General features: G+C 42.6%; 1 protein-coding gene across 4 annotated transcripts in view; it reads left to right on the forward strand.

The window, feature by feature from the left end:
* The window catches only part of PAK1 (p21 (RAC1) activated kinase 1), a 68,133-nt gene that overhangs the window by 16,094 nt on the left and 37,873 nt on the right, over window positions 1-14,166 (forward strand). For 2 of the 4 annotated variants that reach the window (XM_090134141.1, XM_090134140.1), the window contains one exon: window positions 7,827-7,903. The exons of the other annotated variants lie outside the window; for them this stretch is intronic. The gene's annotated coding sequence lies outside the window, so the exon portion shown is untranslated. The remainder of the gene's footprint in view (window positions 1-7,826; window positions 7,904-14,166) is intronic. 4 annotated transcript variants of the gene reach the window in all.

Below are 14,166 nucleotides of genomic sequence, written 5' to 3' on the forward strand. Positions count from 1 at the left end.
GTATTTTAGCCTTGGAGGAGCAGAGCAGCTGTTCCATCACCCATGAGAGTAACATTTTGTCACCAAGTAGTGATTTATGGAACGATCATTTCCTGCGTGTTGAGTAACAACTGGAAAACGATCCTGAAGTTTTATTGGTCTCTTCTTTAGGTGGCAAGAATTGGCCGAAATAAAACCCAAGAAAGAAACATCATCAATTTCTGCAGAACCCCTTATTCATTTTGTCTTCCACAGCTATTTCAGGGTATTTCTTTATTTCAAATGTCAGTGAATTCATTGTGCAGTAAACAGTTGCTCCTTTGTGAAAGCTGCACGAGTTAGAAGATGCTCGTATATGAAAGCCATAAGCATAATGCAAAGTGTGATGCTTTCTGGACAGCTGCATAACTGAAAATGATGGGTGAAGTGGGATTTTGTTGCATAGATCCCCTAATCCTCAGTACTTCAAGTTTTTGCTTTGTTTTCTTTGGCTTCAGAAGCAGCCGGTGTCTGGAGCTGAGGCACTCTGGTTGGTGCTCTGCTTAGCATCCCCAGAAGACTTGCAAACTTAGCCAAGCTTTCAAGCTTGAAAGAGATGAGCTGCAAAGCTTGAATTGCAACTGGATGCCTCCAGTTCTGGGAGTCTGCAGTGACTGTGACCTTTTGAAATCTTGTTCAAACTGTTTTTGTTGCACTCAGACAGGAATGTTATGTTCTTTGTTCCACTTCCTAAGAGGCAAAGCTTTTTGTATAGGCTGCTTGCAGCTTTTATAGTTGGATATATACGGGTCAGGGGAGGAAGCGGGCAGAGGCTGTTAGATGTTTTCCAAGCTGCTTAAAAAGTCCTTCTGAATGCATGAAGGAGGTTTGAAGCTCCTAGTTGAATTTTGCAAATAACTTTTGCCTTGATTAGGGACAGAAATAACCGCCGGATTTGAACTGCTTCCAACTTCTGGGCACCCAATTTGTATCTGTTCAGCAAACGGGACTGTGTTTAGTTCTCAGCTTTTCTGAACTATGGAAAGAAACATCCAACACCTCAAGTACGATTACTGAAATGCTCTTGTTTATCCAGCAGGATAAAACTACATTCAGGAATTACAAATTACGTAACAATTTGCACTGCCTGGTGAAACCACTTAAGCACCCTTCTCAAGGCCTGTGTGCTTGCAGGTATGTGGCTTGAGTCCTCACCAGGCTTTGTTGATTGCATAGTTAATATTTTGGGATGAGCAGGTAGAATAGAAATGGTGCTGTTTCCATTGTCGATGGAGTTAAATCACTAGGAAGAGCCTTACACCCAAAAAGCCTCTTGGTTGAAATTGGGTTTGTCAGAATAGCCAAAACTTTGACTGCTGAAGCAGGAGAGCCTTGCATGTAGGAGTAACCAAAACTTTCAAGAGAAGGCCCTGAGATCTGAACCTATTCTTCAGTAATCATAGCATCATTAAGGCTGAAGAAGACCACTAAGATCCCCAAGTCCAACCCCAACCCACCCCACCATGCCCACTGACCATGTTCCTCAGTGCCACGTCTCCACAGTTCTTGAACACCTCCAGGTACAATGACTCCACCACCTCCCTGGGCAGCCTATGCCAGTGTATTAGCACTCTTTCAGAGAAGAAATTTTTCGTAATATCCAACCTAATCCTCCCCTGGTGCAACTTGAGGCCATCACCTCTCATCTTTCTATTGTTATCAGAAGATGCCAACTTCCATCTTGCTACAACCTCCTTTCAGGCAATTGTTGAGGGCAATAATGTCTCCCCTGAGCCTCCTCTTCTTCAGTCTCCAGTCAAACAATCCCAGTTCCCTCAGCTGGTGCCTGTAAGATCTGTGTTCCAGACCCTTCATAACTCCTGCCCTTCTCTGGACATCTCCAGGGCCTTGATGTCTTCCTTGTAGTGAGAAGCCCAAAACACATTTACTTGAGGTACAGTTTCACCATACTGTTGACTCCATCTCTTCTTTTCCTCCCCCCTTGCCCACTGACATCAGCAGTCAGGCACTGAGAAGCACTGAACATGCATGGCGTGGCTGCAGTGGATTCGGCTTTGGGTTCAAAGCCTACAGGGAACCAGGCTTTAAAACTGGCAGACCTTTTTTTGGCTGGCTGAGCCCATAGGCATGCAAATTCTCTGTGCACAAATGTGAGTTGGAACCTGTACCCTGGGCAGTGTGTTTTCTGTTGTGCCTGGCTGAGGACTGACCATGGGACTTCAGCTCAGACTGCCTTGACTCATGCTATTTGCTTTGGAAATTGAAGTTTCAATTGCATCTGATAACCGAGCTGATTGTTATGTTACACATTTAGCAGTCGTCTTTTTTTTTATAGCTCTTTCCTTAATTACTTCTGTAAATAATTTTAGAAGACTTTACATCAATTCTGGAGAAGCTGGCATATCAAATCCTGTGAGGCTGGCAGCAGGTGCTGTAAGTAATCACTCTTATAAATTAAGCAACATATTCTGAGGCAGTAGGTTAATTTCTAAGTAAACAGCCTGCATACAGATCATTAAAATCATCTGCATCGTGACCTAGCAAGTTACCTAAGTGTGTAGCTTGAATCACTGGATTTTCTCAATGAAGTTAGAAGGCATTTCATTTTTATAGAAATCTGGGACTATGTGTGACTTCTAATAATTGTAATAGTGCTGTGACTCTGAACCATTGAAGCTGATGAGTTCTGTGGTATCTGTTAAATGACTTTCATTGATTCTACAGAACTCTTTTGAAAATGGTAAGCCTTTGTGTTGCTGTGTAGAGCCTGGCTTTGGAGCACTGCATCTCACTTTTGGGGTAGGAAAGTGTAGTTCATACAAACCTAAGCTGTCTTTAAAATGACTTTCTGCATAAAGGTCATGTAAAAGGAACAGAGGAAAGGGGGCATTTGTCATTAAGTGGAATCCCATGCAAAGTGGAGTAGAGCAGAAATAATGCCTTTCTTCTGTGGACTCAAGCAAGGAAGTAACTTACGTGAATTGGAACTAAAAAACATGGATTTGTGGTAGACTGTGACTCATCCCTCCTCTGACTTACAGTTGGTACCTCCTATGTCTTGGATGCTCAGCCTAGTTAGCAACCTGCTAAATGGATTTGAAGCTGCTTTTCACAGCCCTCTTTTTTTTTTCTTTTTTTTTTCTTTTTTGCTGTGCTGGTTTAAGGGTCCATCTTCCTGCTTTGTAGAGCTACTGATCTGTGTGCTCTGAAGTCTTAGAGAGGCACTGTTGAGATGCTTGTGCAGAGTTTCACCAACACAGTACCAATACTGATTAATAGGTTTTACATTCTAAGATAAATTCTTTCAATTTTTGTTCCTAGGCAAAGGAACATCCTTTAAATAAAGAGTGGGACTTTGATTCCAAGTTATGTTTGTCAAGTAAAGGTGTGTTCTAACCCTGTGTTCAACTTTCTTTACTGGAGAAGGTGCTTACCTCCAACTTGAAGAACTTGGTTGGGTTCCATGCTGAATAATGGAAATAAGATGAATGAGTGGCTTCATTTTTTTCTATAGCTCAGCTTCTACTTTGAAACCTGAAATCTTGTGTGAAGCTGTAAGCAAAAAGTCCTTTAAGAGATGTTCCAGCACTGTGAGAACTGGGACCAAACTGTCTTCAAAAAAAAAATGGAAAAGGAAGTTGTTCCCACTGCTCAGGCTGACTGCTCACTCTTTGCAGAACTTCTGATTATGGACGGAGGTCTGAATGCACACTAATGCATTCTCATGGTCTGAGTGTATTCTCTGTGATGCTGTGCAAGGCTTGGAAATGGAGAGCTTGGTCAACCACTTCAAAATGGGTCAGAATTTGACCTAATCTAAATATTGTGGAGCTGGGGGGCAGAAAAATCCTGTTTCCCAAATGATTAACTGCTGCATGAGTTGTGAAAATGGAAAGCATCAGGTAATGCAGAGATGAGATAACTCAGCAAATATCTTGCAGGCCAGCTGTTTGAATGGACTCTTGGAAGGGAAAGCAAAGAACTGAACATCCTCTGTTCCTAAGTATGTCATTGAAGAGCATTGCTTTGCATCTTTCCCACTAATGACTGACTTAAACTCAGCCTATCCAAATCTTTCTTCTCCCACGTAAAGGATTTGTAATATTTTCTGTTATTTGAAGCAGAACTTGAAGGCAAAACAATCCTTTACCAGAGATATGAACAGTGTGTTAGGAGGCTTAGATGCCTTAATAACACAAAATAGTAGTCTACTAGCTTGTCCTCAGGAATAAAACACATCAAGCAAATTGCTGTAACATTAGATTGAAACTTGGCAATTACATTTGTGAGGCAATTTGATTCTGCTCCCTTAAAATGCCTCTGGAGAACATCCCACTGTAGCTCTGGTCTGATTCCAAACCTACTCTGCAGATGCCCTGAGCATGGCCGTGTTAAGCAGCCAGTTCTGATGGTGTGGTCTGTGAAGTTGCTAAAAAGCCCTGAAACCTCGTTTGCATTCTGAAGGCTTTCTGTTTACGAAAGAGAAACTGACACCATCCCAATTTTAAATTTGGAAGAGGAAGAAAAAGCAAAAGGCCTCAGAGGACCAGGCTTTTGTCTAGAGTGCAGAGCTAGCAGGTTTATTTATTGCTTTGGCTTTCCAACCTGCCTTCTCATTTGAACTCTTTCTGACTGCTCTGCTACTGCATCCCCTCATTGCATCTCTCTGTTAAAATAGATTCACTTCTAATTTTACAAGCTCAGATCTCCCATAGGTGTTCTTGGTCACAGTTGTGGACCCTCTCTTTGTCCTTTCACAGCCATCGTCTGAAAAGCTTTCCGCTGCTTTTGTCTTAAAAATTACTTCTGAAGTTAAGGGTCCCTTTTTTTTATTGCCATATAAATTGTGCATGATAATTACAGGATAACAGCTGTGTAACTGAGAGACTGCTGCCATTTCAGATGACAAAAGCTTGCCCAAGCAGCAGCAGTCCAGCTTCTTTCACACAAATTCCAGGGGCAGTGATGATGAATTTCCTGGGTTTTCTGCTTGGTGGTGACAGTGGTATCTGTGTGGCTGCAGTATATTGTGCTGTAAATAATAGTTTAATGGGCTTGTATGCAATAAATCGCTATTTTCTGTTGGCGTGTGGTTTTCAACAGTATGTCAGAGGATTACTTAAGACTTTTAATTTGTGTTGTTCAGAGGCAATATTTTAAAAATGGGATCGTGATATGAAGGATTTGTGAAGAGGAGGGCCTACAGGCTTTTATCTGCTGCAGATATTTCCTAGCTAGAGTATATAAGTGATGAATATGACAAATATGTTTTTTTCTGATTTTTTTTTTTTTCTCCAAAGGTAAAATGCATGCATGTTAGCTATTCTATGGAAGTCTTTTTGTCATTTCATAACTCAGAGCCGCTTTTAAGTTTTTTAAATTTTAACCCATCTTGTCTTTTTGGCAGTGCATGTGCTCACAGTTGGACTCTTGTTCCAAAGTGAATTATATTTAGACACCTGAAAAATCCACTGTCAAACTTTCCCTTGGCTGTCTTTTAAAATTGTTGTGGATTTTTTTTGGTGTGTGTTTTTGTTTGTTCTGTTGGTCCTTGTGTCAGGGAGCTGCTGTGACAGCTTGAGTCTGTACACAATGCTTACATGTGACATCCCATTAGGAGCTGTGATACCATATAAAGCTCTTGGTTTGTGGAATACAGGAACTGGCTGTTGCTTGGCTCCCTGCAAAGAAACAGGTCAGGTTGGGTTGCACGAAGCTGATGAAACTTTTCCTTGAGGGAAACATTCAACTTGGGCATATGGTTAACAAATATTGCCTAGATAAGAGTGCAGAATCAGAGAATCATAGAATGGTTTGAGTTGGAAGGGACCTTTAAAGGCCATCTGGTGCAACTCTGCTGCAATGAACAGGGATACCTACAGCTCCATCAGGTGCTCAGAGCCCATCCAGTCTGACCTTGAGTGTCCCCAGAGATGGGGCACCATGACCCCTCTGGACAACCTGTGCCAGTGCCTCACCACCCTTATTATAAAAATCCTTTTCTTTATATCTTTATATCCAGCTTAAATCTCCCCTCTTTTATTCAGTGATTGTTTGGTGATGTCATGGATGAAAATGCTCTGTGGGGTTTTTGCTTATAAAAACCTGGTTTGTTTGGCATTCAAGCAGCCTTTGGAGCTGTGGTTTTTGATTGTGTGCTTTTAAAATCGACACGATAAAAATCCTGCTATTATGGAATTGCCACAGTATGTGGGTATGTATGCGTGTATTGGCTGAACTAAGTTGTTACAAAATACACCCTTGGAAAGCTCATCTCGGATGCTGTCCTTCACATTTTGCCAGTTTTCAAAAGCTGTCAGGTAGTACTGTGTGGGAAGTGTTACAGGGCAAGATGGGATGAATCCTGAAATCCTAATTTGGGCCAAACACCCACTGGTTTCAGTGGGTGGCTTGCTGGCACCAAGGCCAAGTACCCCTTTAGCTATCACAGATGACCTTTCATCTCTTTTAAATTACTGAGACTGAGCATTGGTGCCCATATCTTATATTACAGATCAACCTGCAGGATTACAGCCCTTAATTTCATCCACGCTGTTGGGTCTGTGATCAAGAAGTTGGTTAAATGAGACCATTTCCAGTAACTGTTCTTTAGATTCTCAGTAATGCTGGGGAAATGCCAGTGATCTGGTAATAGAAATTAGCTGGGGATGTAGAGCTATGCATAAAGAGGACTTCCATTCTATTGGGAAAACTTTAATGTTCTAAATTCTACTTTTCGTAAATGGAGAAAATATAACCACTTTCACTTTAAAATACAAGCTTCAAATTCTCTCAGAGTATCAACACAACTTTATAGAAGTAATTATTGTTTTGATAACTGATGTTATTTATGCGTTTAAGGAAAATGTTTCAATGAAATGCCTGCTAATTTTGCCAGGCTGTTTCTTTCCAGCTTGAGATTTGGAGTTGCATATATTTTAGAAGTAGGGACCTGAGGCTCCTGACTGGCACCATGCAGATGAGATCATACAATTTTTGGCTTCTTCTGTCCATGCAAGAAAAAGGAAAATGTTGCGCTTGTCTTGGCAGCATCCCAAAAAACAAAACAATATCTCAACTCTTATTAAAATAATTGCATGCAGGTCTTTTTTTTTTTTTATATATAAACTAAGTACGTGTTTCTTATGGTAACTGCATTTGCAGAAATATCTGGAAGAAATTTTTTCATGCTGTTTTCTTTCCATACCTGACTTTCTTCTAAAGAGTTGATTGAGGAGGGCACAGCAAATGAATAGCACTGTCCCTTCTCCTCCTCTCCCCCCCCTTCTTGTGCCTCCATAATCACAAACTAGGTCAGTGCAAGAACTGGGACAAGAGCTTGCATCTCCCAAGTACCAGGACTGTACTGCAGACATTAAAATTCACAATGAGGGGGTTGTAGTGCCGAGCCCAACTCCTTCACTTACTTTTCTGCTCAAGGTTGTGACTTACCTCCTTTTTTCCTCTCCATCACTAAATTGGGGCCTTGAACACTGTAGACTGACTGAAAATCTACTTGCTTTAGATAAGCTCAAATGGTTTTGGGTGGTGCCCCTCTACATGAGAAGCTCCCTGCCACTTTTTGTGACTGGTAACTGCAGATTTAGTGAGGTTGGCAGGGATGTCTGGGGGTCACCTTGTGCAACCTCCGGCTCAAATCTGCTTGGGCAATGTGTTCTGGGGCATGTCCAGATGGGCTCTGAGTTGTGCCCAGGATGGCAGCTCTACAGTCTCCCTAGGCAATCTGTTCTAGGGTTTGACTCCTATGTTAAAAAGAGGTTAATAAAAAAATAATAAAATTTAATTATTTTTTCTTATAATGTTTATTGGAATTTCCTGTGTTTCAGTTTATGCCCATTGCCTCTTGACCTGTTGTTATATACCACTGAGAAGAGTCTGGCTCCAACTCTACACCACGTATCAGGTATTTACACATACTGATAAAACCCTCTGAGCTTTCCATTCTGCAGGCTGAGCAGTTCCAGCTCTCAGTCTCTTCTGATCTGAAAGGTGTTCCAGTCCTTTTATCAGGCTGAATATTCAGTAACATTTCCACTCAGAAAGAGTGGTAATGCATTGGTATAGGCTGCCCAGGGAGGTGGTGGAGTTACCACCCCAGGAGGTGTTTAAGAACAGTGGAGATGTGGCCCTGACGGATGTGGTCAATGGGCATGGTGGGGGAGGATTGGGATTGGACTTGGTGATCTTAGTCTTCATGATCCTGTGATTATGTTATGTCCTTTAACAGGACTCATTTCAGTGTCTCCATGTCTCTCTGGCTCTGGGGAGGTGTGCATTTGACCCAGTACTCCAGATTTAATTAACCAGAACTGAGTAAGGGTAAGGGTAAGGATCCCTTTCCCTCAACCAGCAGGCAGTGCTTTTCCTGATACATCCAACAAGCAGCTGAACCTTCATTGCTACCATGATGCATTGGTGGCTCGTGCCCAATGAAGCACCAACAAGGGCTCCCCAGTCTCTCTGCCCAGCTTTTCTGCAGGTAGACTCCCAACCTATACTGGTGCCTGGTGTTATTTCTTCCCAGGGGCAGAACTTTTGCATTTTCATTTTGTTGAACCTTCTCTTGGCTTCCTTCTCCGGCCTGCCCACATTCCTCTGAGTGGCACCATACCCGTCTGCTCTGTCAAACACCCAGCAAGATTCTGAATGGTCTGCAAACTTGCTGAGAGTGCACTCTATGCCATCACTCGTAATCTTTCCTTTAGGAAGAATCCAGAGCCCTTTGTGGCGTGCTTAATGAATCGAGTCTCTCAACAGTCCTTGAAGTCCCTGTTCACTAGGAAAAATCAGTCAGAGATGAGGTAACTTCCCTGAGAATGAAAGAGCATCAAGTTGTGCACCTTATAGTGAGGGACTTCCTTGAAACTCTGATACTTGCTTCAATACCAACTTGTTCCCCATGCTGACACTAACAACCTGTTCTGTGACATTACTAGTTGGCCAAAAGCTGAATAAGGAATGCTTTCTAGGGAAGGAAATCTGTGAGGTTGGTGGGTAAAATGCAGTAGAAGAATGAGAGAAAAATCCTATTGGAATTTGCTAGTATTGCAGTGATTTTTTTCCCCCCTAAACTGTGCCCCAGAGGAAATAGGGGCATCAACTGAAATTGCTCAATGCTTTATTTATATCCCCCCTCCCCCCAAACCTACAACCTAGGCATAGTCTCAACCTCTGGGCTAACAGATGGTGTGGGGAGGGAGGAGGGAGGGAGAACAATTTGCATCTAAATAGCTGAAATAAAAAAAGGGTCGTGTCCCACAGACCAGCCCCACTCACCTGCTGTTTAAATCCCCCTGAGAAACAGGCAAACACGCTCAGTTTTTCAGTGTCTGTGTCAGCTGTACTGAATCTCTGAGGTGTTCTGCCCTAGAAAGGCTGCAAGCATGTGTGTTGTTCTGGCTTGACTGTTTGGCCCCAAAAATATGAACCTGCAAGGATGTGCTTCTTTGAAGCTGGCTGACAGCTGTGTCACTTCTGTTCAACCTTCCCAGCAGGACAACTGCTGTTGGCTATCATAATTAGTGTTGTGCAAACATTAATGTTATATGAAGTTTAGGAAGAGTATTGCTTCCTCCCTCAGCTTCGTACTCATATGACCATACAAGCCAGTCTTCAAAGGTGCTCTTGCCCATCTGGTTCTTTTGCCTTATGCAATGAGATCTGGTGCTGCAGCTGTGCCTGCAAGTGAAATGGGGTCTGGCCCCAGTGATCAAGCTCAGTACAGTGGTGGTCCTTCAGGTCTGGATCACTGGGCTGAAGCCAATGGGATGAGCTTCAACAAGAGCATTTGCTGGGTCCTGCACTTTGGTTTCAACAACTCTATGTAGCACTATGGGCCTGGGGCACAGTGACTGAAACCTGGATGGAGAAAGAGGATGTGGGGGTGCTTGCTGATGCTCAGCTGAACGCGAGCCAGCAGTGTGGCCAGGTGGCCAAGAAGGTCAATGGCATCCTGCCTCATATCAGAAATAGTGTGACTAGCATGTGTAAGGGAGCTGACATCCCTCCATACTCTCAGCTCTGGTGAGGCTGCATCTCAAGTAGTGGGTTTTAATTTTAGACCCCTCACTACAAGAAAGATGTTGATGCCCTGGAATTTGTCCAGAGAAGGGCAGTTAAACTGTGAAAGGTCTGGAGCACAAGTCCTACGGGGAGCAGATGAGGGATTGTTCAGTCTGGAGGAGAGGAGGCTCAGGGGAGACCTTATTGCCCTCTACAACTTCCTGAAAGGATCTTGTAGCAAGATGGGGGTAGGCCTCTTCTCCCAGGCAACAGCAGTAGGACAATAGGGATTGGCCTGAAGTTGTGCCAGGAGAGGTTCAATTTGGATAAGAGGAGAAACTTCTCTGAAAAAGTGGTAATGCATTGGCAGAGGCTGCCCAGGGAGGTGGTGGAGTCACCATCCCTGGAGGTATTCAAGAACCGTGGAGATGTGGCACTAAGGGACGTGGTCAGGATGACGTGAGCATGGTGGGGATGGATTGGGGTTGGACTTGATGATTTTAGAGGTCTTTTTCAACCTTAATGATTCTTTGATTCTAAAAAGAAATACTGTGAAGATATTGCAGGTGGTTAATGGATGTTACTAGTTTTGTCTCTTGGCATCTTCTCTCTCTCTCAATAGGCATGAAGCATTTGGAGTTTACTTTGGCAGTGCTAAGGGCTTAGCACGATAAAGAGCAGTGAAGGAGATGGCTGGGGACATCCCAATGTCTTCTGTATGGTGACCTGGTGGAAAAATGCTTCTGCAGAGAGCTATTTCACTTTATGGACTTGGAAGACCTTGAATCTTTAGCACAAGCCTGTAGGGAAGCACGAAGGGACACTGTGAGGTTAAACTCATTTGGGTTATGTAGCCCTCCTTCCTGCAGAAGTGTCTTGAAAGAAGGAATGTGCTCAGGAGGTGTGGCTTGGTTTTCTTTTCTCTTTTAAACCTTAAGTGCATTTCCATACAGTGAATGGTAGTAGTTGAACAACCCATACGCATGAGGTAAATGTGGATTTGAGCAACAACTATATTTACATGCCTCAAGGGGTCGGTTGATTTTTATTTTTAATTAGTATGGAGTCCAATTAGAAGAAATGAGATCAGATGTATGCATACATACAGAAGTAACTAGGCAATGCATGATACAATATTATATCAACTCGGCGCTCTCTATAAAGCTTTATAGTTTTTTACAGCTTTTGTTTTTTCAGTAGTTGGTATCGCCTGAGGTTAGATGCTGTATAAATTGTCACATGATGCATAGTCACTATCTGGGAATGAACACAACGGGTGAGTTACTTGGGTGGTGCTGTATGATGTGCTGTATGATGTGCCCCTGCAGCACTGCTCCTCTTCTGCTGTTTCTCCTTAAGCCCAGCTTAGTGCCCCATGCAGGTAACTGACTCTGGCAGCTCTGCTGCCTCGTGCTGCTGTCTCTGCTGTATAAAATGTTTGTTATGCGGCAGGACCCCGCAGAGCATCTGAGAGCAAATCCAGAAATGAAACGTGGGAGAGCAACTTGTTGTACAGAAAGGACTATTCCAATGTTTTGTGGTGGTTTTTCTCAGTACAGACCTACAAGCTTCAAATTAAGAAGTGCTGGATTGGAGCCACGCCTAAAGCAATCTTCAGGATAATAGGATTATTTGACTGATTTTTAATTAAAGTAGAATTCTAACTAGATTATTCTTAGCAGGCATTCAGCTCGGGTTTGTTGTTATTGGTCTAATTGCCTCCTAAATTAGACACACCAATATTCTAATTCACCCTCCCTCTGAGGACCCTGGCATTAAGTGAAAGAATAAAATGCTATGTAAATGATATACAGGCTGTGTGCAAGGTAGGAAACTGTCTTGAAAAACATTAGCCAGAATTTAAGTCTTATATTTATATAGGATATCTTGCCAGAGCATGATAAATTGATATTTTTTTTCTGTATTATCTATTTCTCTGTCCTGACAGGACTTTTAAAATGCTTAGAAATGTAGAGTGAGAAAAATGCCAATGATTGCAGCCTTTGAGGAAGGAGCAGTTAATGGATCTCCAAGGAAATACCCTGAATACAGCTGCTCTGTGGGGGAGAGGAGGTCAGGAGCAGCTGAGCAGGGGCTGGAGGCAGCTCACCATCTCAGATCTGAGATGAATGCTGGCTGCTGATAACGTGGGATGTTAAAATGACAGAATTGGGGTTGATTTGCTCAGAGCTTTTTAATTTTTTTTGAGTTCCACAGTCTGAGCTTTGACCACTTCCATTTTGGTTCAGCTTTGGTTCAGCTTTAATCAGAACCAAGGCATTCAGATTTTGCAGATTTTAATTGTACTAAGGATCAGGACCCTTGGGGAGGTTTCACATATGGAGATGTAAATGCAAGCTCTGTTCAAAGTTTAAAGCATATGCATTAAACTCAAATGCAACTTCTATATTTAAATCTAGCAGGGACCTGATGGAACAGCAGACCGCAAATTTGGATGCCTGATTTATAATGTTTTAATAGAGCAACAGAGACTTTGAGATTGTGGTTGGAGTATTTAGAGAAGAGGAACAGCCTGAAGTGACTGCTGTTAAAAATTAAAGCAGCCAAATGTGCGTTGCTTGGGAAGTTGTGATCAGCACCTGTAAATACAGCAATACAAAAATAACCTGGTATGGAGGAAAACTCAGCTTGAAGGAAATCACTGGAGGAAAGACTGGAAGCAGCTGCCTTGTACTTGTAAAGGAGAGAATCTACTTAAGCCGTTGGGTCGTGTTCACTTTTGGGTTGAGTCCTGGGATCTTCTTTCCCACAGCCAGCAAATTTCACTTTGCAGCATATCTCTGTAAGCACAGGAATGGTATGAATGGGTACCTCAGCAAAGAGGGAGGCAGGATGTAAATGCCATGAGGTGGAAGGAGCAAAATTAATTGGGGAAATGCAACCCCGTTCCTCCTGGATCTGCTCAGGGACTGAGATTTCTTGTGTAAAGGCAGTGGGTGAGCTTACAGTGTGCTAACTAAGAATTCATAATACTTCTTTTTGCACCCTCTTGCATTGAATTTATAATAGGAGGGATAGGGAACCTGGGCAGGTTGATGCTGAAATGAGGGTTCTTTTGAATGATTCTGAGGAAGCTTTAGGGCTCTTGGTGGGTGGCAGGAGCCTTTGTGAATGCATGCTGCTGGTGTACATCCTTGAATCTTCCTTACTGGAGTTAAAAGTCTGGTGATTGTCAAACTGTATTTGGGTGTGCTGCATGCTGTGCTCTCATAAGGATGCTTGTTTACATGCTGATTACCTTATGAGACAGCAGCAGTGGGACTTCAGCAAGGTGATTTGCAGGTGCTGAGAAGGAAGCTACAAGCACGTTAGTGACTGTATTCTAAAATGATTTTTTAGCATTTTAAGAACAGGGAGGAAAGGGAAGTAATCTGACCAAGAAGTCTTGATATAAATAAAATGTGTGTACTGCTAGTCTATCCATCAGTGAATCTGAATTTTGCTGAATTTCCAGGTCACACTGGTACTAATTTTATGATAAAGATACCTGTCCACTGGGAAATGGATCGAAGGAAGGCAGTTGCTTGCTGAAGATGCTTTCAGGACTGGGTTCAGGAGCTTTGTCGGACTTATGACACTGGAGTGGGTTTTGTGCCTGCTGTTGATGTTGTCATCAGAGAGGATGAAATTTGAATATGGAATCATAGAATCAATAAGGTTGAAAAATATCAGCTAGTCCAACCATCAACCCATCACCTCCACTAGCAGAGAAGACCCACATGTCCTACCTAAAGCTGCGTAAGTAACTGCAGCTTGAAGACAGGATAGGAAGATTCATGCCCCAGAAAGAAGCTTGAGTTGAAGGGACATCAAAGATCATTTAGTTCCATTTCCTCTTCTGATCATCTTATTGAGTTCTACTCCTTATAGTTATATGGTGCCTTAAAAAGGGTCTGCTTATGTATTAAGTGATGTCCTTATATTTCCTTTTATTCAGTGAAGTAAAAATACTTCAGTTGGCTCATGGCTTTATTTAACTGAGTGCTAATGTGCATTCTGCCATAATATATTGTAGGAACAGCAGATTCTTTCACCAGATCTATAGAGCTTTCTGTTCTCTACCTACATACAGTAAGTACTGTTGGGATCTGAGGAAATGATGTGATAGAAAGCCTGATGGTATTTCCTGAAAACAAACTGCTG

The sequence above is a fragment of the Phasianus colchicus genome, chromosome 1, assembly GCF_987193195.1.
Source record: "Phasianus colchicus chromosome 1, bPhaCol1.hap1.1, whole genome shotgun sequence".
Taxonomy (NCBI): Eukaryota; Metazoa; Chordata; class Aves; order Galliformes; family Phasianidae; genus Phasianus; species Phasianus colchicus.